Source organism: Pongo abelii, chromosome 2 (genome assembly GCF_028885655.2).
Source record: "Pongo abelii isolate AG06213 chromosome 2, NHGRI_mPonAbe1-v2.0_pri, whole genome shotgun sequence".
Lineage (NCBI taxonomy): Eukaryota > Metazoa > Chordata > Mammalia > Primates > Hominidae > Pongo > Pongo abelii.
The window spans coordinates 87,874,755-87,900,629 of NC_085928.1; the positions used below are offsets into that span (position 1 = coordinate 87,874,755).

A 25,875-nucleotide genomic window follows, 5' to 3' on the forward strand; every position below is an offset into this window, starting at 1 on the left:
GGCACTTTTTGTGCCCCTGCAGTTGTGGCCCAGAGGCTGTCCCAGGGAGAAGCGGAAGCCTCAACACATTGTCTGAAAATGTGGTAGTTAATAGTTAGATGCTTATAGTCCTTAATCCTCAAATTCTTATTCCATTTTTGTGGGCAGACAGAGGATCAGAAAAAAATAATCAAAATGTGCAGAGAGAATAGAGCAAATGTCTGCTGAGGCCATGTGAGTGACAGGAGCCCAGACAACTTTCTTGGGACAAGTTTGTAGGTAGATGCATCACAGAAAAGTCAGGGCTAGGTGTGGGTCCTGCTGTCTCTAATGTAGTTGTGACCTGGGATACATACGTTACTTTTTTTCTCAAATGAGGAAGTTGAAGCAGATGGTAGAAGTACCCTCGAAGCTTGTGTATTCTCTTTGTGACCCGAAAGTTGAGAGTAGGGGCAATAATGTCACAAAACACATAGTTACCCTCTGACCAATAACCACTGTTGTTGCTTTCTGTCTTTTCACAGAAGTAGTAGGTTTGTTAATTTTCAGCTTGGACACCTGTAATTATGGACTTTTGCCTCTGGAAGTTGGCCCTTTCTCTCTGTGTTTCATTTTGCTTATGCAGAATTGAGCCGACTTCCCAGACATCAGAGCCCTCCCAAGGTGGGTGGCACCATTGGGAGAGCCTCGTGGGAAGAAGCATTGCTCTGCACCTGGCTTTTTCTATGAGGGCTTCAAAAGAGACTTCCATAGTTTTGGGAACTGGAGTCATACAGCAAAATTTCAATTGGTTAATACTTTCTGATTAAAGGAATCTAATTCAATTAACATATTTGTCAAAGAACAGATTTATTTGCATTGTGTTCTGAGGATAATGCTGGAGCCATTTGTCCTTAATAAACAGCATAGAACTCAAGGAAAGCTCTTAATAAGAATGGGTTCCGGTGAGGGAGCTAATTTCATAAAATAGTGCCGAGAAAAGGAAACAGACTTTTGTTAAATGGGGGCAGAAGCTGCCAGTAGATTTTTACGTTTGAGATTTCTTTTTTTTTTTTAATTTGAAATCCAGGAAACTCAAGTTACGATTCCCACAGCAACAGTAATTTTGTCTGATGCATAAATGACATTTCTGTTGAGGAAAAATCCCTGTTTTTCCTGTGGTGTTGCTGCACTTGTAGCGTCGAGAAGATTGGTGACAATGGAAATCGTTGAATTTTTCAGTCCTGGGAGTAAAAATGCATGTGGTATAGTTGGTCTTAGCTTTTGTCTCCTGTGCATGGACTGTACAATATTACCCATAGGGTTGGCCTTGTCCACCTAACAACTTCTCCAGCTGGTTTGTTCTAGACCTCATCCCTTTATGGTGCCTTGTCATTTGCTCTCCCACAGCCTGTGTCCTCAACCAGGAGGAAGACCTAGGCAAAACTTAGGGGCACACAATTAATTGTGACTTTGTAATATTGCTATTAAAATTCCTTAGGTTTAGGTTGCATTTGAAAACACATTGAAATGCCTTTTACTTCTAATCTTGAAAAAATGTTTTTGAAAACTATTTTTTTAAATGACGTAAGATAAATGTACCCAGGGACATGGGGAGGCGGTGTGGGGCTGGTCAATGGGTACAAAAAGTAGAAAGACTGAAGACCTACTATTTAATAGCACAACAGGGTGACTATAGCCAATAATAACTTTATTGTACATTTAAAAAAATTAAGAGTGTAATTGGATTGTTTGTAGTACAAAGGATAAATGCTTGAGGGCATGGATGCCCCATTCTCCATGATGTGATTTTTATGCACTGCATGCCTGTATCAAAACAGCTCCTGTACACCATAAATATATACACTTACTATGTACTCACAAAAAAATCAGAAAATTAAAAAAAATAAACTTACCGTTAACTCACCGTTTAAAAGCCACTTGTAGTACGTTCTCAGTGTTGTGTAACCATCACCACTGCAGAATGCTAAAACATTTTCATCACCCCCCAACCCTCCCCACCCCCCCCAAAAACCCCATACTCCTTCAGCAGTCACTTCCCATATCCTTCACCCTAGCCCCTGGTAACCACTTACTTGAAAACTTTTTTTTTTTTTTTTTTTTTTTAGGAAAGCATTTTTCTCTCATGTTAACAAATGAACCTGGAAGACAGTTTATAAATAACTTAATAAAATATCTGAGGTGGCTTTAACTATATTTTGCTGTGACCTCTTAGCTGAAGAAAAAGTGATTAAATGAAAGGGATAGGAAGGCCGGGCATGGTGGCTCATGCCTGTAATCCCAGCACTTTGGGAGGCCGAGGCAGGTGGATCACCTGAGGTCAGGAGTTCGAGACCAGCCTGGCCAAAATGGCGAAACCCTATCTCTACTAAAAATTCAAAAATCAGCCAGGCATGGTGGGAGGTGCCTGTAATCCCAGCTACTCAGGAGGCTGCGGCAGGAGAATCACTTGAACCTGGGAGGCGGAGGTTGCAGTGAGCTGAGATCACAGCATTGCACTCTAGCCTGGGAGACAAGAACAAACTCTGTCTCAAAAAAAAAGGCAGGTGGGTGGGGGAGGATAGGATACTTAACAGCCCTCTGTTGTAATTTCTGGAGAACAAAACTTGGAAGGAAAGAAAAGCGGTGTCCTACCTGTGACCAAGGGGGGAGGTGGTCACCGCCCCACTTCTCCAGGGGTGAGTGAAGAGTGGACGAAGCCCTGGGTGGGGTTGGAGGGATCTGAGGCAGCAAAGGCCTGAGCCCTCATCTTGGCTGGATCTGTTGGTGAAGTAAAATCAATAGGAATACTTAACTCTCAGAGTACCTAGCAAACCCTCTGGAAGAAAAGAGGGGCGACATCAATCTTCTTTACAGGCTCGTTAATGCAAAGATCAATTCGCATTAAAGTGTAATTAAAGAGTGAGCCTTAGAGAGAGGCAGTTGTGATCTGCTGCAGCTCAGGGCTGGGGGGGAATAATGAGAGTCCCTTAGAGGGCCCAAGCTGGAAGCGACCTGGAGTGCAACGTCGGAAAATTAGGCTCGGCCTCATGACCTGAGCTAAGGTTGTTAATAATCAGGCTTGAAGCACAGGTGAGATTATACTGAGGAACAGGCAGCAGCTGGCATTCCCACTGCATGTGTGTGTGTGGGGATGGGGGGACTTATTCTCCATCTAAGGAGCTGGGTTGAGACGTCTTGTCCTTCTCTTCACTGCCTGCCTTCAAAACTTTCTCCATGTTGCATCTCCTGAAGAAAGGCATCCTTCGCTGGCATAATAAAGAATTGATGTGAAACATTTTTCCATGTGATGTTTATCTTTGGAGGGATGAGATAAGAATTTGTCTTTAAAAGTTGAGTGGTAATCTCAGATGGTGGAGCTCTTTGTGCATTTATTCCTAGCTGGACCTGTGGGCACCATAGGTGTGTGTACAGTCGAGGTGGGTGTAGAGATTCTCCCCAAGACCAAAGGTTGCCCATCCTTCCTTCGGAGGAATTATCTGCTGGTCCCTCCACCAGTCACCAGATGTAAGAGTGGACCTAATCAACGGTGTTAGAAAATATGAAAACAAGTATATAGGTCCCCATGCTACTTTGGACAGGCTTCCCCCACGTAGCGACCTGATTTAGCCTTACTGTTGAAGGATGGCCAGTCCGTTTTGGTAAAAGTAAACCTTACTTTAAAGAAAAACCTTACTTTTACCGTTTGGGTAAAAGTAAACCGTCAGTGTAAAAGTAAACCTTACCTGGGCTACTGGTATTTTATTGCTCTGGCAATAAAATGAATTCTGATTAAGAGTGTGGAGTTAAGAGTAAATTACTCCAGCTACTTTAGGAAGAAAATGTGAGCAAAGCTGTGTTTTAAAAGGCCCAGGTTGATTTTAAGTGAATGCCTTTTGTTCCTTGAGTAGTCCGAAGCTGTTTTGGTTTCCAGATGCTAAGGGGGAAGATACAGGCCTAGTCAAAAAAACAGCACAACAGGGAGAAATTTTATATATATATATATATAGATAGATAGATAGATATAGATGTATGTGTGTGTATATGTGTGTGTGTATGTGTATATACACACACATATATGTATAATTATCTAAAGTTCTGGTCCTCTTGTGAGTTTTCAAAGATGTGTTCACTTCCTGCCCTGTTTGCACAGATTTTTGTTGATGTGAACTGATTGTTTCTTCTGGATAAAACCTCATGCCCTTTCCCTTGGGAGATGGCAGCTTCTGCTCACTGGTAGACCACCTGTAGGGCTTGCTGAGACACAAGTCACTGGGTCTCAGTCTCGTTTCTGGCTTGGCTCAATGGGTCTGGGATTGGACAAGAGAATTTGCTTTGCTCATGAGTTCCCAGGTGATGATGCCCCTGCTGCTGGCCTGGGAACCTGGCTTTGAGAACCACTGCTGGGGCTCATAGGGGGCTGGGGGGAGCCCCAAGGCTCATGTGTCGGTTCTGACCAAGCTGTTTAGGCCTTGGGGGACAGTAAATTTCCACTCCTAATGTCACCAGTGTGGTGGCAGGCATTTGTTTGGGACAGTGGGGCTCTATGGCCCTGGTAATGGCTTCTGAGAAAGGCTCTGGGGCAGTGGGCAGAGTGAGCTCCAGTACCACGGACAGAACAGACCTGGGTGGCTCAGGGTTTGAGGCCCATGGCTGTTACATGTTTGCTTGTGCTTAATTTGCTGTTTGCTGGTGACCACTCAAGTCTGCCCAGTAGACCTTCACCGGCTACTGTAGAGGTGGAGAGCACTTCATGAGCAGCCCAGCGTGGCAGGAGCCCTGTTACTCTCTCAGCCGGTGGGTGCTGGCAGCTCTGCTTACAGGTGGGCATCCCCTTTCCCCCAGCAGGAGTCAGTTTTAGCATGCTTACCTTTCTTTTGATTATCAGTCACTCGTATCTGATCAGTCTTTATCCTCAGCTAAGACTTGAATGCCACCTCTTTTTCCAGATGGAAGTTAACAGGCGTGTCTGAAAGGTGGGCATTTTTTCCCCCACCCTACTGGAGTCCCCACCTGCCCCATTGCCCCTTCCTAGCACTGCATTATTTATGACCAGATTACTCTCCTCCCATTTTTCCAGCCTGGGAACTGCGGTCAGGTCAACAGTGGGCAAAAGAGATGAAAAAGTGGAGGAAGCCTCAGCTGGTTCATGGTGGAGACCGTGGGTTCCTCTGCACGGCTGCTGTGAAGTTGGCCAGCACATGCCCCACACGAGGCCTGGCATGAGCAAACAGGTCGGGTCCTATGGGCCTGGAGTTACTGCCCTCAAGGAACTGGCAGTCTAGCTGCAGAGGAAGATGGCTGTACAGACAATTGTCATACAGGGGCTGGGGAATGTCTAAGGGGCACCTCACTGCCCGTCACCGATGGGGCACATGACACATAAGGTTCCCAGATGAAGCGACATTTTAGCCGAGGTTCCCTGTTCTGCAAACCTCCTTTCTCTTCCCCTCCACAGAGGTGTAAGTTACAGGCATTAAATGGAACACCCTAAATGTTCAGCCAACACAGTGGGTACTTGGAGGAGCATTCAGAAGAATACCAAAAGGACATGGCTAATTCCATTTTTAGGCCAATTTGTGCACACACACCCCCTCACTCACCCCCCGCCCCCTCACTCATCCCCCACCCCCAACGCATACCCTCCCTTCCCTGCCTTTTTTCTTTTTCAACAGGCCGGCTTTTATGAACAGCCAGCAGGCCGCTGTTGCAGTTTCTTAGAACTGCAGCCTCATCAGATGCTGGATACCACCAAGGAGCCTCAAAATAGAAAATTAAACACCCAATTTACAAAGAAAGCAGCTCTCTGTCCCGGAAACTTCCCAGGGATTCCGTAGTGCAGACTGCCACTTGCCCCCAGTCTAAGCGAGCCTTTCGCTGGGAAGAGAGCTGCTGTGGCCTCCGCAGCCAGCCTGCCAAATTACACAGTCATGACTTGTCATTTTCCTTCTCTCTTTTCTTTCCTTTTTTCTCCTTTCTTTGAGAGTGGGGGTGGTGAGCCAGCCAGATGAGAGGTACATCTGCAAGTCATTTGCTGAGAAAGTGAAGGGAACACCAGCTGTGGGGTTGGGGGAGCCGAGGAAGGGGAGAGCCCACGGAATAGGAGCTTGGTCATAGAGATCACTGCCTCTTTTGGAAACTCAGTAGCTTTTGTTGAGTGTAGGGCTTTTTTCCTTTCCACCACCCCGCCCGCCTATTTCTCTCTCTTTCCTTTTTCCTGATGACCATGTAAGCTGGAAATATAGCCCAAGATCCAGTGGGTACCTGGGTTGCTCCCCAGTGTTGGAGAAGCAGTGGATGGTCTCGGAGGGGAAGTGCTGCTCCTTCCAGCAGTGAGTGCTGAAAACCCTCCAGGGCTGCTTGAAATGGAGCCGGGAAGCGGAGCTGCTCTGTCATTGCACAATCTCCCGTGTGAAAGGGGTTGGCTCCAGCCCATATCAACAGTCTCATTCCAACTGGGACCATTTCCTCCTCCTCCTCCTCCCCCTCCTCACTTCCTGCAGGTGGCTTCTGTAATCCAGTTACCACTGGGAAGCCTCATGAGCATATGCACCTAATCTGAAGATGGCTGGCTTGACTTTGACCTGTGTGGTGGCCTTGCAGGGAAGGCAGGGCCCATTGTGTCTGCTCACACCTGGGAGCCATTTTCAGCTTTTATAGCCCAAGTGGAAGAAATGTGTTTGTGTTTATGCCGGGCCTTTCTTTCATAAGGCCTGTCATTGTTGGGCCATACATAGGGAATATTGGATGCCCCCTGCTTGTTTAAAGGCAAGAGTTTTTAAAGATAGAATAGTTTACTCAGTATATTGAGTCCTATGAAATCACTGTTTGTGTTTTGTTCAGTAATGGTCAAACATCAGCAATCTTGTATTGTTCAGCCTTTTAAGAAGAAAAAATAGTGACCGTCAGCATATACGGTACACTGATACTGGCAAGCGTTGCTCTATGGACCTCCTGGGACCTGTCTTACTGTGTCACCTCCGCAGTCCTATGAGACACAGGGTCTGTTAAGCACAATTTACAGATGAGGCACCTAAGGCACAGAGAGGGCAAGTAATGTGCTTGAGGTCACAGAACAAGGAAGCATCAAAGTTGGATCCTGTTATTTCTCTCCATCTCTGGGGCTTATGCTCACTGTACACTTGGAAGTGTGTGGTCTGGGAGCCTAGAAGGGTCTTGTCATTTTAAGTGCTGACATTTCAAACTGTACTAGGTGTGGGAAGCCTTGGTATTGTGGCCCAGAGGCTCGGATGATACTCTGGAGTGTGGAGTCAGAGGCTCCTACCCTGCAAATGCAGCATGCATCTCCCAAAGTGGTGCTGCATGCCTCTGTAATGCCTTTGCTTTAAAAGCCTCTTTCTGACCCGAGGTGAACTTACTTTGGGTAGCTCTTGGTATGATTTTCTTTCACTGATGCGAAGTAACAGAAGGTCCTTCCCCCCACTATCTTTCCCTGTCTCTCTCTCTCATGTCAATTCAGAGCTGATTATGCCGGCCATCTGTGAAAGGTACAGTGAGGAAAAACACTCTTGTTGTCAGGTCTCGGCAGAGCCCAAACATGTTCGATTGTGCCAGTAGATTCTCGGATAGTGGCTATCTGCCCCCGAAGACATCACTTCAAGGCGAATTCCTCTGCAGTTTCCTCACTTCCTGGATGCCTTTCAAACCCAAACAGCTGAAATAAAGGTGCCAGTTTGTGGTTTTTTTTCTTCCCAACTTCATCAACCAGGAGATGAAATGTGTGCTGTGAAGTGTGCAGCCCCGGAGGCTGCCCTCTCAGGGGCCACTGGCTTCTGCCCAACTAGCTATCCTGTTGTAGAGTCTCTTTGGGGGCTCTGATACTTTTTTCCCTCGGGGACAGCTGCTGTGAAATTAGTTTCTAAATAGCAGGGTTCCTTTTCCACATAGCAGTAGGACAAAGGTAGGTACAAATGGATCTCTTCACCTCACGCTGATTCAGGCATCATGTGGGCTTTATAGAGAGGGGGCAGTTTTGCACAGTGCTGAAGAGAAGGCTCTGTATCCATCAGATCTGGGTTTGAGTCTTGCCTGCATCACCTTTGCTATGTCACCTGGGCAGGTTCTCTCAGGCCTCAGATTTCTCACTCATAAAATGATATTTGCTGATAAGGTGGCGGTTAGGATTAACTAAACAGTATGTGTCCTCAGTATAGTGTCTGGTATATACTGAATGTGCATTGAGTGTTAAGACACTCTTGCTATCTCTGACAGCTTTGTACTGAGCACCTTTGGGGCTGTGGGCAAGGCAAGCCTGCTTTTGCTGCTGTGCTCTGAGGGGCATTGCTGCTCTCTACGCTGAACCCTGGAGGCCGCTTGGTATTGGAGACTGGAGAGGGGTCTATTTACATGCGGTAAAAATGGATCTTACTTGCAGATATCCATCATGGCTCACCCTCCTATAAACCAGTTGAAGCTTACAGAAAACCCCCATATATGTATCTGTTCATTCGTCTTACGGAAGCTGTTGAGGACAGCAGCAGAGTTTATTTTCTCTCCTCTCTTGTCGTCATCTTTTTTTCTCTACCTGGGGTAGGTGCAGCAAGCAGCAAAGTGCTAGGCAAATGTTTAAGCGGTGGCTCTCACTCATAGTAGAATGACCTAGAGAGCTTAAAAAAATCTAGATGTCTACGTCTCAGGGCAGTTAAATCAAAACCTCGAGTTAGTGGGCTGGGGAGCAGAGGGGGTGAGTGTTGGGCCCAGGCGTTGTGGTGTTTTTTTTTTTAAAAAGCTCTCCAGGTCATTTCAGTGTGCAGCCAAAAGCTTTAATAAGCCACAGCTGGGTAATTGCAAGTGAAAGGCATTGTTCCTCCTCTTCTCTCCTCCCCTCTCATAACTACCATTTAAAATACCCAGGCTCCCCCACCTCCCTGCCTTCCACTCCTTTTTTTCTCTTTCTTTCTCACCAGGTGGAGGGGAAATAAATATTGAGGCTGGCCTTCATTTTAGTACTTAGGACTCTGGGGATCCCTAGTAGAGGTTTTAGTTTCCCTCTTTCACTGTTGATTTAATTTGAAGATACCGTGCAGTTAGCCGCAGCGTGATGAGGAAGTTGCTTTGGTGGTGCACGGGTGAGGGTGTTTGGTCTGATTAGACCTGCCCACCTTATTTGGAGATCACAGAATTCAACTGTGGATTTGCCCCTTATCTGGGTCATTCTTTCTGCTGATAGCCCACCCAGCTGTCATTTGCATTCTACCTATATGTCAGAAATGTCCCACTATGATGGTGGAAAAAACTCCCTTTATAGTAAAACGAGGCAAAACTGACTTATTCTAAGCTCCTTAAACACCTTTTTCTTTATAACTCCAAAAGTAAGACTTGGCTCTTTTTTTAAAAAAAATGTAAATAGATGATATAGAAACTGAAGGATCTCACCCAAAAGCTTTATTGTAATATAGCAAAGTTCTGGTGCTAAAATTGAGTTGGATAATTGTATAATGGGATTTTGTGAAGGTTGTGTTTGGAATTGGATGCTAGGTTAAGTTGCAAAGAGTAGAACTTTGGAAATGAGAAAAAAAATTCCTCTTGGACTTTTTAGAACGTGACTTTTCTCCAAATCAAATGTACTTTTTATAAGGGGAAAAACAGTAGTTATCAGCATGCATAGTGAAGTTTTTCTGCCTCGTAATTGTTTGGTTCTTCTCAATCGGAATGAGAGCTGGCATGTTGAGAAAGCCAGCATGGGCTTTGTGGGCTGGGCCCGGGGAGGCCTTGGCGCAGTTCTTCCAGGGGCTCCCCTTCCCCATGGCCTTGCCGACAGCCGTGATAAACCCTTTCACCACCTGGCTTTCCTCACGGGCTAGGCTGGCCCCTGCTCCGTCTTCCTCTCCTCTAGTGTATGTGAACGAGAACCCTGATTTGGTGATGCTGTAGCAACTATGTGGTTCCAAGTAAGAGCCCAGTGCCTGTCTTCACTTTCCCCCATTACCTGGAAAAGAGCTGTAGTCCTTGAGAGATTCAATACGTCATCAAAGGAAATGGTGATGTGGCAGAGATGTGCATTCCCTGCCTTGGTGGCCTCATGGGTCACCTCTAGGAAGGGAAAGCCGAAAGGCATGAGTTGTTGGCACAGTGGTGAGGACCAGGTGGCTTCTCACAGCGCCATCCCTTTGTGGGCATTTCAATAGAGAGCATTGGTCCATTTTTGCTCATCCCAGCTGGGTGCTGGAATTTCTGCAGTGGTATCTCTGCTGCAGGGGAGGCCCTCTCACCGTCCTCTTGTCGGGACCTAACTCAAGGCTCATTCCAGCTCTTGGGAACTGGGAGGAAACATCCCTTCCCGGAGTGCACAGGGCCTTTTCCCCCTTGTTAGCACCAGTAGTGTTCAGAGGAACGAGTGTCAGGGCACTTGGCTTGTGGTCCCTACTCTGACATTATGGATCCATTATAGGACGTTTCACAAAACACTTCTCTTTGTGACTTCTGTTCTTTCATCTGTAAGGAGAGGGGCTGGTTCAGTATCAACCATACTCAACCAGGGTTAAAAACACACATGGCTGCTTCCCTACTAGAGGCCTGGGCTGTATGTTCTTTGGAACAGACTCACATCCCTCGTTGAGAACTGCTGTTGTGGGTGACCCTCTAGTTGTGGGGCCCCAGGTTCCTGGCAGGCTCCCATGTTTGTGAATTCTGTGGAGAGGACCGGCTGAGCTGTGTGCTCTTATGTTGTGAAGTCTGCTTGGAGTGGGACAGGGGGTAGCACCCTAGCAGGCCCTTCGGGTCTGGTGCCAAATCTGGGCCATGCATCTCATCTCTACAGGGGTTCCCCAAGGCCTTGGCTCCCAAGCATCCAGATGTGGCTCTCAGGCAGCCCTCATCCCTCCCCACTCCACACCGACCACCCAATGAAGTACTTTCATCAATATTTGACGAAGACATGAATGAAGGGTCCCTTCATGGCTTCCCATCCTCTATGGGACAAAGTCCCAGCTCTTTCAGCGTTGGCCCTGGCTCCATTTCTTCCTGTTCTCCCACCTCTAAATTGTGCGTAAGGAAAGCCCACACTGGGTGTGTCTCTGGATCCTGTACCTGGTTCATTTTGCCACCTTGATCTGGAATGGCCGCCCCTCTTCTGACCTCCTCCCCCCATGACGTTGTGTTCCCCTCTGCCACTGCACCTATCACATCTCTCTGTCTCCTTGGGGGCTGGGGTGAGGGGCTGATGGCACAGTAGCTGCATCCATCTTTCCTTACAGCAGCTGCATGTAGCAGGCATCCCATCCATGTATGGATGAATGACTCTGAGGGACCAAGTGGAAGGGTCATCTTAAGGATAAGCGATTGTGAGGTATGGGGCAGACACTAGGTTGTTTTAGATATTTACTCAAGGTGGAGAGACAGGCTTGGGCACGTAATAGTAGAAGTGGCCTGCTGAGGGGTGCTGGAGGGGATGGCTCTCCAGCCAGGGGATAAGTCTTGCTTTACTGGATTTACTGAAGAGGCAGGCAGGGTGTCATGGGAGAAAAAGTATTAGTGGAAACTGCCATGTGAGAGGCCGCCTGGCCCAGAGGTGGACAGGGCTTGCCCCCAGGGCTCATTATTGGGGTTTGAGTCCTGGTTCTGCCACGTTCTAGCAGCAGCTTTCCAAGCCTCAGTTTGCTTAGATGAGAAATTGCTCTTACCTCACCACAGATGTGTCAGAAGGGCTGTGCCAGTCTGTGCTCGCTTGTTTGAGGGGCCAGCAGGTGGTTTGGGAAAGGCTTTCTCTGAAGCGAAGGTGGAGAGTCACTGCAGATCACTGCAGGCGTCCAGCCCATGCTGGGAGATGCTACCCATTCCCCACCACAGAGATGGAAGGAAAATGAGGGAGGTGCAGCAGGCTGCGTAAAAGATTACATTAAGGAGTGCCTGGATTCTAGAGGTGCCAGTAGATGCATTGAGGGGAAAAAGAGTGCTCTGTGTTTAGAAAGTTCAGAAAACCCAGAGTTGAAGGTGAGCACCTTTCTTTCCTGCAGAACATTTCAGAGCCTTTAGTGCTTGATGTTCCCTTTGAGTCTCCAAGGACAAGCAGAGGTCTTCCTAAGATCATTTCATCATAGCTCTATTATGTTTTTATTTTCTTTCAGAGGTAGGAAGGGAGATTTTGGGAGCATGAGAGGTGCTGACCTAGATAGAGAATGATAAAATCCACTCCTCACGTCCCCCTGGCAGGGGAGAGTGCTGCTTACCTGTCTCTAAATGCACATCCATGAAGTTTCGACTTCTCTACCACAGGCATATATTCCCCCCTCCTCTTCAGTTCTTCCTGTGCAGGCTTGTCACAGTTTGGCTTTGTTTGGAGGCTGACACCAGACCCCCGGGCTCTGCGGTTGTATGTCTTTTGACCTCTAATGAGGGGGAGAGACGTGGTGTTTCCCACAGATAGGGAGTAGTGAGCCACCTGGAATACTTGTTCTGTGGGATGTTAATGGTCGTTTCATGAAAAGGATTTTGTGGTCATGTAAGTTTAGCAAATGCCAAAGCAAGCTGAGTGAAAGGTGTCGTTACCGTCTCTCCTAAGCCGCTTTCCTTTGCTGACCTGCTGAAGGAGTCTGCAAGAGGCGGTGGAGGAGATGCCCCTTTCTGAACTTGCCTGCACCCACAACCCTTTCCATGGAACACCTTCCAAGGCCAGTATTCGAAGGATGATGCTTTGGGAGTCTGGCGTCTGGCAACCTGCGTCTGCCACTTTCTGGGCATGAACGTCTGGCACATCTTCCTTGGCCAGGTAGTGCTGGAAGAAGACACAGGGCTGGATGACAATCCCTGATGCCAGGCAAGGGCCACACTAGCTGTCCTCAACTTTATCAGCAACACCCTTGTCTCTAGGAGTCCCAGCCCTCAGCCCTTTCCTAAATGATGAGAAGTAATTAAACAGTTCATGCATATCCCCACATTTCAGAAATCACACAGAGCCCGGTGGTAGTTGGTGCTTGGCTCTGAGACCTCAGTCATACTGTGTAAGTTTCTGCTGGTTTGAAGGATGGCTGGAGACTAGTAAAGTAGCAGGAAGGCTGATTCCACTGGGAACTCCCCCAGACCTTCCATCTGATTCCACCGTGAATGCCATGACACTTTTGTATTGTTGTTTTAATTATACTTTGGGATAATTGTTGATTCACATGCAGTTGTAAAAAAAAATAATAATATGGAGTGATCCCTCACGTACCCTTAAACCCAGTTTCTCCCAATGCTGACATCTTGTACAACTTTTCATAACCAGGATATTGACATCGATGCAGTCAGGATGCAGAATATTTGTATCATTGCAAGGATCTGTCCCGTTTATGGCCACAGTCATTTACTTCTTGCCCTCATACCCTTGGTTGTCTTTTTCTTTCTTTTTGAGACAGAGTCTTGCTCTGCCATCCAGGCTAGAGTGCAGTGGTGTGACCTTGGCTCACTGCAACCTCAGTCTTCTAGGTTTACGCGATTCTTCTGCCTCAGCCTCCCAAATACCTGGGATTACAGGTATGTACCACCACACCTGGCTAATTCTTGTATTTTTTTATTTTTATTTTTTTTTTAGTAGAGATGGGGTTTCACCCTGTTGGCAAGGCTGGTCTCAAACTCCTGACCTCAAGTGATCTGCCTGCCTCGGCCTCCCAAAGTGCTGGGATTACAGGTTTGACCCACCATGCCCAGCCCCGCTGGTTGACTTCTAATGTGTTCTCCAAATTTGTAGTTTTTTCATTTAGAATTTTATATAATGGAATAATAAAGTATGGATAACCTTTTGGGATTGGCTTTTTTTCACTCAGCATAATTCCCTGGAGGTTCCTCTAGGTTATTGTATGTGTCGTTTCATTCCTTTTTAATCACAGAGTTGTATTCCATAATATGGATGTGCCGTACTTTAACCATTCATCCGATGAAAGACATCTAGCATGTTTCCAGTTTGGGGCTGTTTTTGAAAAATACTGCTATGAACATTTGTGTTTGGGTTTTTTTTGTGTGTGTGTGAACGTAAATTTTCACTTCTCTGGGATAAATGCCCAGGAGTGCAATTGACAGGTCATATGAGAGTTGCATGTTTAGTTTTTTTAAGAAACTGTCAGACTCTTCCAGAATGGCCATACCATTTGACATTTCTACCGGCAATGTATAGGCAATTCCGTTTCTCCACATTATGGCCAGCATTTGGTGGTGTGGTTGTTTTTTTTTTAATTTTTTTGAGACAGAGTCTCGCTCTGTTGCTCAGGCTGGAGTGCAGTGGCACGATTTCTCCTCACTGCAACCTCTGCCTCCTGGATTCAAGTGATTCTCATGCCTCAGCCTCCCCAGAAGCTGGGATTACAGGCATACGCCACCACGCCTGGCTAATTTTTATATTTTTAGTAGAGATAGGGTTTCGCCGTGTTGGTCAGGCTGGTCTTGAACTCCTGAAGTCAAATGATCCACCCGCCTCAGCCTCCCAAAGTACTGGGATTACAGGTGTGAGCTACCGCACCTGGCCGTGGTGTTGTATTTTTTTAATTTCAGCCATTCTGATAGGTGTGTAGTGATACCTCATTATGGTTTTCATTTTTATTTGCATGATGACCAATGATGTTAAGCATCTTTTCATTTGCTTATTTGCCACCTGTAGATTCTTTTTGGTAAAATGCCCATTCATGCCTTTTGCCCATTTTCTAATTGGATTTTTTGGTTGTTTTTTGTTGTTGTTTTGCTCTTGAGTTTTGTGAGATGTTTATATAGTCTGGATATATATTCTGGATACTAGTTCTTTGTTAGATATGTGATTTGTAAATACTTTCTCTCAATCTGTAGCTTGTCTTTTCATCTTAGCAGAGTCTTTCACTGAACAAACATTTTTAATTTTGATAAAACCTAATATGTGTTAAGTTTTCCTTTTATGGATTGTGCTTTTAGCGTCAGGTCTAAGAATTTTACCTAACTCTAGATCCCAAAGATTTTCTCTTGTGTTTTCTCTTAGAAGATCTGTAGTTTTATGTTTTGCATGTAAGTTCATGATGACGTGTTTTTAAAAGCCTGAAATAAGAAACTTGAAGCTTGTGGTTCCACAAAAGAAACAACAAGAATTGTTTCTCATAGGATCCCAGCATGGACAAGGCAAGGGGTGAGATGGTTCTGGGGTGCAGAGAAAGGGTGCTGCAGACAGTGCCACTTTGGTGTTGTAACAAATCATTTTTGGGATGGGTGAAGAAGGGCTGCGTTAAAGGGCCAACTCCTCAATCCCACCCATACCCATCCTTAACCCTCCCGGAGTACTGTCAGGTCATTATGCTGAAGGCTTGAGAAATTGCGTGGTAAGAGATATTCTAAATCGTATGATTGGGAGATCAAAGTCTTTCAGTAGGGGCAGGAAGCAGGCCTGGTTTTATTTTTAAAGGCACATCAGTGGTATCGCTCCCCAGAGAGGAGAGGATCTTGTCTTAGAGGCTGCAGCCAAGTGCTGAAACAGCTTCCTCCTTTGCCTGGAACTGCAGAGCTGTCAGGAAGCTGGCATGTGAATCTCAGGGAATGTGCCAGTGGCCAGTAGAGGTGAGGGGCCCGTGTGTGACCTCAGAGGGAGCTTTAGCACTGCAGCACCTACAGTCCCCTCTCTGTCCTCATAGCCGCAGGCTGTCTGGTCTGGCTTACTGTGCCACTGTCACTCCAGAGAGCGGCACAGCCTGGAGTCAGAGGATACCTATGCTTGCATCCTGGTTAGCTGGGTGACCTCATACCAGGGTCTTAACCTCTCTGATTCTGGAGTAGGTGGTGCCTTCTCTGGCGTGGTGGTAAGCAATGAGTGAACAAGTTTCTTCTGTTCCCTGGAGAGTGCTCAGTTCTGTGCCGTTATACTTACTGCCTGAGGAAATAAGAGCCACTCTCACCCACCTATTTAGGATGGGGACATGGCCACTGACCACTCCAGTCATCCTAAATATAAATAGAGGTGGTCTGGCTGGGCCCTCCGACAATGGTGTGTTGACATGCTGTGGGCTGAGGGCCTGGAAGCCTACGTGTGGGTGTGGATCCCTGGCAGGACTGGGGATGAACAGTGGCTTGCGACAGGACATTCCCCTTCTTATTCCCTGTGTATCTGCAGAGTCAGGTCCTGCCTCTGCTCCAGTCACATGGTGTGGCCCCAGCATAGGATTATCCCTGTCCCTGGTGGATGCCGAGAAGAGGTGGGAGGTATGGGGTGCTATCAAGAGAAGCTGTCTTCCTCAGGTTTCTTCTGCCCGCTTCCCTTGTGAGGCAGTTCCACATCCTGACCAGGAGTGTGGGATATGGATTCCTGTTCCGGGCTCCAGTCCCAACTGCCCTGCTTACTGCTGTGTAACCTTTAGCAAGTGAGTTGACCTTTCCGTGCCTTAGCATCCCCATCTGTAAAATGGGGACGGTAATAGTGGCCACCTCTGGGGTTGTCATGAAGATTAAATGAGGGAAGATGTTAAGAGCGAAGCCAGCGCCTAGCTACTGGTAAGCACTAACAAAATGTTAGATTTGTTCCCACTGTTCCTGCCATTATGGCTACTCCTGCCACCCCTTCTACTGGAAAGAAAATGCAGTGTGCCTCCTCCATAGCTAAGCATCAAGGACAAGCTCCCTGGACATCCATGGCCCTGTGCAGCATTGGAACCACTTCCTGGAGGCTGCAGAAGCACCAGGGCTCCATTCCAGACTCCGGCTACAAAGGCCCTTTGAAGTTTGCACCACCTGGAGCAGGCTTTTGTGCCATGAGAGTGTCGGGGACAGGGGGTTCGGGAGGAGGTTCTGCGTGGAAAACCCTCCTTTGTGCCTGGTGGACTGGTGGTGGAACTGCTCAGGCCACCCTGGGCTGTACCAACCCTACACAGCTCTCCACCACACTTCTTAGTCTGCTCTGCACTTAAGGATTAGGTCCCAAAGTTCAGTGTCTACGTTTTCATTAACTGCTTTGTAAATATAAATTTAATGTCACATAATTGACAGGCAGTATGCAAAATGGAGTGGGGATTCCGTTATCATCGTACTGTGAGAACAACATCCTGTATTCCCTACCTTTTTTTCTACGTGTATCTTCTAGAGAGGGACAGTCATGTGAATTGGTGGGCTGTGTGCCCTGCTTTTGGTTTAGCATGGTGGCATGGACAGTCTCCAGGTGCGTGAGTGCTGCAGACCGCTTTGCCCGAGGCTGAGATGGAAGGGTGGCTGAGAGAAGGAGGTTCATTCTGCTCCCTTTGGGAATTTGGCGTGAGGTCAGCATGTTTCTCATCAGTGGTTCCATTTTTTCAGATCCTAGTTGGTGAGGTCAGAGGAACAGAGACCACTATAGCTCATGTCAGAGCTCATTGGTCTTGGACTCCTGGGTGACCCCCTACCCCAGTTGCTGACCAGTCCCTATGGAACTTGGGCAGAGGAGGTCCTTGCTGTGTGAAGTGCAGTATCTCCATCATTTCACACCCCTGGGCTCAGGACTTCCCACCTCACCCTAGTTGGCGGAGCCTTCTTTGGAGGAAAACCATGCATGGCAGCCTCTTGACACCCTCCAACGTGGGTGGTGCGGATGCTAATTGGTTAAAATTTCTGGGGTTAGTCCCTGGCCTTAAGGGGCACTCTCATCACCTCATTCTTGATCATTGCCATCTCACCTTTTCTGCTTTTCTTGGCCAGAAACAGTTACTCAGCCCCTGGAGTCTGGGTGAATCCATGTCCCTTGTTCTGTGTCCTGGTTTTCTTTCCTCCTTCCCTTGAGGGGCAGAGCTGAACAGGCAGGGACACATGTGCCCTGACAATTGTAATGAAGGACATTTAACCTTGTTCTCAAAGGGAAATCAGAGGGGTTCAGTTCAGCTGTGCCGTACCCGGGCTCCACGGTTGTGCCGGGGTTGGTGGCTCCACACGACACAGCTTGATAGCCCGGTGCTCTGCCAACTTTCAGGGTGGGGCCTGTGCTCTACGAGGGCTGAGATCTTGTGGCGGAGTCTCGGTGTGGTGGAGGGAACACCATCAGTGTGCTGGGGTGTGGGGGTAGCAGGTCACCAGGGAAAGGAAAACAAAGGGGGAAGAAAATAGGGATGCATTGACACATTTAGGGGAAAACAAAGCCCCGAGAGATAATCAAGTGGCTATGTTGACCCTGAGCAAAAGCGATAAATACGTTTGGCTCTTCTCACCCAGAGGTGCCCGTATGTGGTTGGGAATTCTGGTGGAAGTGGCTCATTGTTCATCTCTGGCCCAACTTGGGCCTGGTTTTTCATCTCTTGGCCCAACCTGGTACTGCTTTGCCGTGCCCAGATGCCAAAACAGCTGACCTCTGTGTGGACGTGGAACTAACTCCTCAAGCCCCTTAGAAGTCCCTGCCCATGTTAGGATGGCATAGCCTTTCTCCCTGGGGAATGTGATCCAGATGTGGCTTGTACAGCTTCCTTGGGTCAGCAGTGTCCACGTGGAACTCCTAGGGGAGGCGTGCAGATGGGGACCTCAGGCAGGGCCGAGCTGCGGCTAGAAGTGAGTGAGGGAGAGATTGTTGGCCAGCCTTGGACAAGCATAATTGTCTCAACATTGCAAGCCTGGTGAGCCAGTGAGGGCCACTGTTTGGGGTTCAATTGAATGTGGGAAATGCGTAAGTAACCCCCACCTCATGCTATTTGAAAATCCATCGTATTCAACATTTGCTTTTAAATAGGTCTGTCAGCTTCCCTACCTTTTTTAAAAAAGTTAACTCCACGTTGTGTCTTAAATTTTTTTCTTTTTAAAAGTTTTTAATTGGATGGTTGGTCCTGCCTCAGTGTTTTTTTTTTTGTTTTTTTTGTTTTTTTCCTGAGTAATGTTCCTTGGTTCAGGTTTGTTGTGGTGAATGTAAGACATCGAACTAAAGTTGTAATTTGTTTGTTTATTCAACAGATACTGATTGAGTACCTTTTAAGTTGTAAGCGTTATTCTGGGGGCTAAGGCTATAGCAGTCAATACGATAGACTAAAAAATCCTAGCCAGTGTGCAGTTTATATTCTACCCCGTCAAGACTGCAGGACTACTTAATACTTTAGGAGGTTTTGTTTTGTTTTGTTTTGTTTTTAATTAATGGACTTTTATGGCAGTTGTAAGTTTACAGAAAAATCGAGTGGAAAGTACGGAGAGTTCCCATATGCTCCCCCGTCTCTTCTCGCTCCCCCTCACACACACTCACACACCCAACCTGTTTCCCCTATTGTTAACATCTTGCATTAGTGTGGTACATTTGTTACAATTGATGAGTCAATATCGATCCATTATTACTAAAGTTTATAGTTTACATTAGAGTTCAGTCTTGGTTCTGACAAATGTATAATCACATGTGTCTGCCATTACAGCGTCATACAGAATAGCTTCACTGACCTAAAAATCCCCTGTGCTGAACCTGCTCATCTCTCTCTCCCCAGCCTCTGGCAGTTAAATATTTTTACTGTCTCCATAGTTTTGCCTTTCTCAGAACGTCATACATTTGGAATCATACAATTGGTAGTCTTTTCAGATGGGCATCTTTTACTCAACAATGTGTATTTCCTTGGGAGTTTTGCTGTTGTTGTTTATTTGTGCATCTTAAATGCAGAACATTCTGATAGTTTGGATTGGGTCCTGGTGATCTGCAGTCATTCATGAGTTGGGTCACTCTAGACTTCACAGAACAGTGGTGGCCGGCTCTTGATCGTACCTAAATTTCTTCATTTCAGGGATCTGGGGATTTCAGTTCAATGGGTGTAAGCTGATGGGTGGGAGAACCAAATGGGATCTGCTGTAGCAAGGTCCCTGGGGGTTAGGTAGTCTCATGGGGATGGGACATTGGGTCGTCTTTGCGAGGAGTTAATGGAAACTGTTTGTTGAAGACCCAAAGGGGAGGGTGACCCTAAAGGAAGTGAACGGGTTGGGAGGTTGGTTGACACAGCCTAGTCCTGCCTTTGGAGAGGTTGACCCTGCCTGGCGGAGGCTGTTTATCCCGCCACTGGGCTGCTCTTGTTTTTTATCCAATCTCCACCTGAATAAACAGATCTGGAACGTCATCTGCAGCCAGGCTGAGAATCTGCCAAAATTCCCCAGGGAACTGGTGATTCATTCACCAGCAGCAGGGGAAGAGAGAGGGAACAAGCAAGAGAGAGAGACCTGCTTATTCTGATTCTCATTTCCTGTCCAGCAAATAACCCAGGCTGGGCTGTTTCTTACGAGACAGCAGTTCTTTGAGTAAATGATCAATTTCTGCAGTAGAACAAATGATTTTGGTTTTAATTTTTAAGAAGATGGATGTAAAGCAGGCTAGAGGGAAATGGTTTCCATTGTCATTCTGAGAAGAGAGACTTTTATTCAAGTTGGCTTAGGAAAGCTCTTCCGCACTCACTTGTTCTTGAAAAATATCTCATCTTAATTTTCACGTTGTATATGGGCATTGGTCCTGGCATAAGTGCATTATCGTAAGCTGTGGACTTTAGCATCAACATTATTTCTTGCCAATTTGAGACTTAGAATTATTCTTTTTTGTTTGTTTTTCTTTTTTTTTGGTGATCATTAGGCCCTCACTTATTTTAAAAAATTCTACTGGACACCTGAACAAGATTAGATTGAGCTTGGCCATGTTCGGTGGCCCCAGGCTGTATTCCTAATGTGTTTTTTGGGGAGGGGTCAGAAAGGGGACATAGGAGGGCAGTGGCATCTGAGAATGTGGTCAAATGAAGCAGCATGAAACAGGGCACTTGGAGCTAATGGTTTTCATATTCATTTCAACCCTGGGGGACTTGGTTTAAAAGAAAACTACCAGTGCCTACTAAGGCCAGACATATGCAAGCTGAATGACCTGAGTAGCAATTCCATGCCTGGACATTGCACGCCTGCCAAAAATGCATGCAGACATGCACCAGAAAGCACGTGCAGAAGACAAGTCCGTGTTCATAGCTGTGATTTTTGCAATAGCCTGAATTGGAAATAACTCAATGTCCGTCAACAATAGAAAGAAAAAATAAATTGCTGTATGTTCTGTCAATAGAAATATCATACAGTGATAGAAAAGAATTAACTACTGCTAATGCAGCAACCCAGATGGATCTCATAAACAATGCTGAGTGGAAGTAGCCAAATAAAAAAGGGTATGTACAGAACAGTTTTGTGTCTGTACAGCACAGAAATAGGCAGAATTAATTGTGGGTGGTAGAAATTAGAGGTTTCTTTTGGGAGGAATAACAGCCAGGAGACAGGAGGAGGGAGGGTGCAGAAATTTTTCTCTACATTTTGTAAAAATCCTTTATATTTCAATAAAAATGTTTACAGACAAAATAACTGCCAGCATTTGACCATATGGCCTGTCTGATAGTGCTGCAATTTTTTAAAAAATTTTTTTTAAGAGATGAGGGTCTCACTGTGTTGCCCAGGCTGGTCTCGAACTCCTGGCTGCAAGCAGTCCTTCTACTGTTGTCTCCCAGAGTGTTGGGATTACAGGCCTGAGTCACTGTGCCCAGCCTGTATCTTCTGACAAGGAGAAATCATCACCTTCATGTGTGTTTTTGAAATGGCTAATGTTTTTTGGCATTTGCAGTCATAAAGTACACCTCCTTAGGTAGGCATCGGGGCTGGTGTGCCCTGTACTAAGTTTCATCTTCCGTTAATAATATGAGGGTCTCAGATAGTCTCACATTATGTGGATTCCAGGTGTGATATGTTGTTAAGCTACACTGTAGCCTCAGAAGGCATATGTCAGTGTGTGCATGCTTTCATTCATTTTGATTATATTGAGTGCCTGCTGTGTGTGGGTGGTGACACTGAGTGTGTGGTGCAGAGTCTTGGTAAGAATTCCAGTGCAGCACCATGATGGGCAGAGGGCTGCAGGGTGTGGAGTTTGATGAAATCTGTCTGCCAGGATCACTTTGTTGGGGTAATGCGGGCCGGGGGTGTTCGATTTCTTTTTTCCCCAGTCCAGGGCTAGATGATGTGAAACTTATTTTCTAGCCGGAGGTTCAGGCGAAGCAAAGAGCTATAATGTGGATTTTGCTTATTTATTAAGTAAGACGTGTTAAGATTTGATCTTGAAGTAAAACTGTGGTAGATTTGCCATTTTCGGTGAGAGTCCACACACAAGTAGTTGACCGTGGACTTTGTGAATTACCGTAATTGTCTGGAAGGGCGGAAGGGCACAGCTTCTTAGATCTTAGGGACGGGGAGCTGGCCAGCTTCAGTATGTTTCAGACTAATTGGTGGAACTAAAATGAGGAAGGATATACAGTGTGGATTTCTGTCTTCTGTAAGGTAACCCTGTTTGCCCATCTGTCTTCACTGGCTCCAGTAAAGAACCTGGTTGATCTCTTGAGGAACATAACAGTGGTAGAGACTTATGTTCCATTTCACTTTCTGAAGAGGTAGAAAAGACATTGGCAGAAAAGACTGTGATTAGTGATGTCTGACATGGGCACTGGAGGAACAATGGGAAAGTTTTCTCTCTGCAGTTAAGAGGTATTTCCTTATTTTGCAGGTGGTTAAATGAGGTAGAGAAAGAGTGATTTATACATGGTTCCAAAATTGCATAAAAGCAAGAATTAGAGTCTGGATCTCTGCCCCCCAAGAAACACAAACTTGTTGCCATAGTGTTGACAGGGTCAGCACACCACAGACAGTGGTCCCGATCCTGGCCCACTGCTTGTTTTTATAAATAAAGTTTTATTGGAACATAGCCACACTCATTCATTTACATATCGTCTGGCTGCTTTTACATTATAACAGCAGAACTGAGTGGTCATGACAGGGACAGTATGACCCACAAAGCCTAAAAATTTACCATCTGGCCCAATGTAGAGTAAGTTTGCTGGCCCCTGGTGTAGAAAATAGGTGCATAATTTCAGGGGTCAGAAATTACCCACTTGACCCACCTTGTCCCAACTGCCTTTGATCTCCTTGCCCTTTCTTCCTGGCTGTTATCTGTGACATGAGATCTTTTCCACCACTAACGGGAATACCTTGTAAACCAGGCTTTCACAGAACTGTAGTGGAACAATCACTTAGGAGAAAAAGTTTTAAATGTTGGTTTCAAATGCCTCCATCTGTTTCACTGTCTAATTTAATATCAGCTCTGAAAATGTAGCCAACTGGGGAGAGCTTATCTTGCCTGCTTTCTGCCTTTGAAGACTGATTTTATTTTTGAAGCCTTTAACAGGTGTTGGTTTAATAGACTTCTGCTGTATTAAGTTCTCCTCGCTCCAGAGGGCAGCCCAAGGGGTAAACTGACACTGTGGATGGAGGCGAATGCCACGTGACCTGGCCACCACACACTTCCCCCGGTCCCCGTAAGTGCACAATCACTGGTTTTGTCTGGTTGCAGAGAAGCACTGAGCTGTTCCTTTGATGAGGCCAATAAGGACTATTCCTAGCACAACACTGTCCTCTTGCCTTGCACCATCCTCACCCTTTTTTGTAAACTTAAGTGGATATCTTTGCAGCTTACCTTCCCTAACAATAAAGATACTCGTTCCTCCCTCGATGGCAGATCTGTCAAGATCTCAAAGAAACTGCCCTGTTCTTTCCATCCAGAACATTCAAAGTAAAAACTTGAGCTTTGTCTGCCTTATTTGCTGAGATTCGGTCACATGAAGTCCTGTGCACATTTGCTCCTCACACAGGACTCTGGGAAGCTTGTATGAGAGCTGGGCCACCTGGCCGAGGCCAAGCTACGTAGAGCAGTCTGAATTGACCGAGAAATGGCCAGCTAATGTTCAGATTTAGCCAAGCTTTGGAAGTTTATGGGTGGAATCTGGGCCAGTGCCCTTAAAATTCTGCCAGGAGAGCCTCTCAGATGGGCTAGATAGGGTCATGCTTCCCTGGGCTTGCATCCCGGCTCCTCTTGCTTCCCAGCTCTGTGACCTTGGGCAAGCTCCAGCAGACTTCTGAGCCTCAATTTCTTCAATTGCCTAAGTATAGATGCTTCTCAACTGACAATGGAGTTATGTCCAGATAAACCCATCCTAAGTTGAAAACATCATTAAGCAAAAAAATGCATTTAATATCCCTAACCTCCTGAATACCACAATCTAGCCTAGTCTACCTTAAATGTGCTCAGAACACTCATATTAATCCACAGTTGGGCAGAATCATCTAACACAAAGCCGATTTTATAATAAAGTGTTGAATATCTCGTGTAATTTATTGAATACTGAGTGGAAAACAGAATGGTTTTATGGGTACTTGAAGTACAATTTCTATTGAATGTGTATAGCTTTTGCACCATTGTGAAGTCAAAAAATCATTAAGCCGAACCATCGTAAGTCAGGGGCTGCCTATAAAGATAATAGTACCTACCTTGTTAGATTGCTGTGTGATGGCCTTGATGCTTTGCCCAGGATCTGCTATATATATAATAGGTGTTCATTAATTGGTCAGCTGTTCAGAGGCAATAAAAAGAGGTATGGATCTTCTTGGGAACTGTGCAGTTAGTTATGTTAAAGGAGTGAAAATGATGACCACTTGGGTTTGCATGTGGCATTGAAAACGTGGATAGTTTCCTGAAGGTGGAATGCCTGGTTGAGCGAGGGCAGCGGACACGTTTCCATGGCATCAACTCTCAGGCAGGAGGTGGGAAGGCTTCCCTGCAGGGGTTTGAATGCCAGCTGTTTACTCTAACCTTCATGGGGGGGAGACCTAGAGAGGGTATCTTAGATCAGCGGGCTACCTCTGGAGTAGTGAGGTTGGTGGGGTTTGGTGGGCTTAGATCAGGGATGTGGCCTCAGTTCTACTTGCTGTGGGAGTGGGTTTGGGGGGGTGTCATCCAGATGCTAGGGAATCTGTCAGATCTCTAGCCACCCTGAATCCTGCAGTAGTTGCAGTCTGGGGTTTGCTTTGAAGCATGGGGTCTTCCCAGTGGCTGAGTTTGACACTCTCCAGCTGGTGCAGGCTTCTTTTATGCTTGAAGTTCAGAGTGAGAGCACTGAGTCAGCCCTTCGTTCCTGAGAGGGAGCCAGAGCTGCTTGTTTGCATTGAAATATGTCAGAAGAGTAGACAAGAACCAGTCATTAATTTTATTCTTTTTTCCAGAGCACCTCCTACAGACTAGATCCTTAGCCTGGCTCTGATGACACAAACATGACTACTAAAAACAAGAACTCATTTTACTGAGCAGTTGTTACGTGTCAGGTCATGTCAGCCCATGGGGTATATGAACTTCACACATCACTTTACAGAGGGGGTCTTCTGAGGTTCACACCTGTGAGTGGGATAGCTGGGATTTGAACCTGGGCAGGGAGACACTCAAAGCATATTGTTCTACAGTGCTGTGCCATGTTCCAGAGCAGGAAGAACTCCACATGTGCCTTGGGGGCCATGGACAGGACTTACTTGGGAGACACAAGAATCATCATTTGAGATTTAGAAAGAGGAGTGCCGTGAACTGACTCACATTTTGTTTTGTTTTTTTTTTAAGACGGAGTTTTGCTCTTGTTTCCCAGGCTAGAGTGCAGTGGTGTGATCTTGGCTCACTACAACCTCTGCCTCCCGGGTTCAAGTGCTTCTCCCACCTCAGCCTCCCGAGTAGCTGGGATTACAGTTATGCGCCACCACGCCTGGCTAATTTTTTATTTTTAGTAGAGACAGGGTTGCTCCATGTTGGTCAGGCTGGTCTCAAACTCCTGACCTCAGGTGATCCGCCCACCTCAGCCTCCTAAAGTGCTGGGATTACAGGCGTGAGCCACCGTGTCTGGCCTTGTTTTAATTTTAAATTGTGGTAAAATACACATAACATAAAATTTACCATCTGAAGTATTTTTTAAAATGTAGAGTTCAGTGGTGTTAAATGCATTTATGTTGTGCAACCAGTCTCCAGAACTTTTTTCCATCTTGCAAAACTAAAACCTCATACCCATTTGGTATGGTTTGGCTGTGGTCTCTACCCAGATCTCATCTTGAATTGTAACTCCCACAATTCCCATGTGTCATGGGAGGGACCCAGTGGGAGGTGATTGAATTATGAGGGCGGGTCCTTCCTGT

General features: G+C 46.3%; 1 protein-coding gene and 1 long non-coding RNA gene across 2 annotated transcripts in view; one reads left to right on the forward strand and one right to left on the reverse strand.

Moving 5' to 3' along the window:
* LRIG1 (leucine rich repeats and immunoglobulin like domains 1) overlaps positions 1-25,875 on the forward strand; it is a 121,958-nt gene that overhangs the window by 52,032 nt on the left and 44,051 nt on the right. The gene's annotated exons all lie outside the window — the stretch shown is intronic.
* LOC134761009 (uncharacterized) lies at positions 150-6,356 on the reverse strand. Its single transcript, XR_010139190.1, has 3 exons — positions 6,223-6,356; positions 2,614-2,739; positions 150-1,202 (listed from the first exon to the last, which is right to left on the reverse strand). It is a non-coding gene; the product is annotated as an uncharacterized LOC134761009 (long non-coding RNA).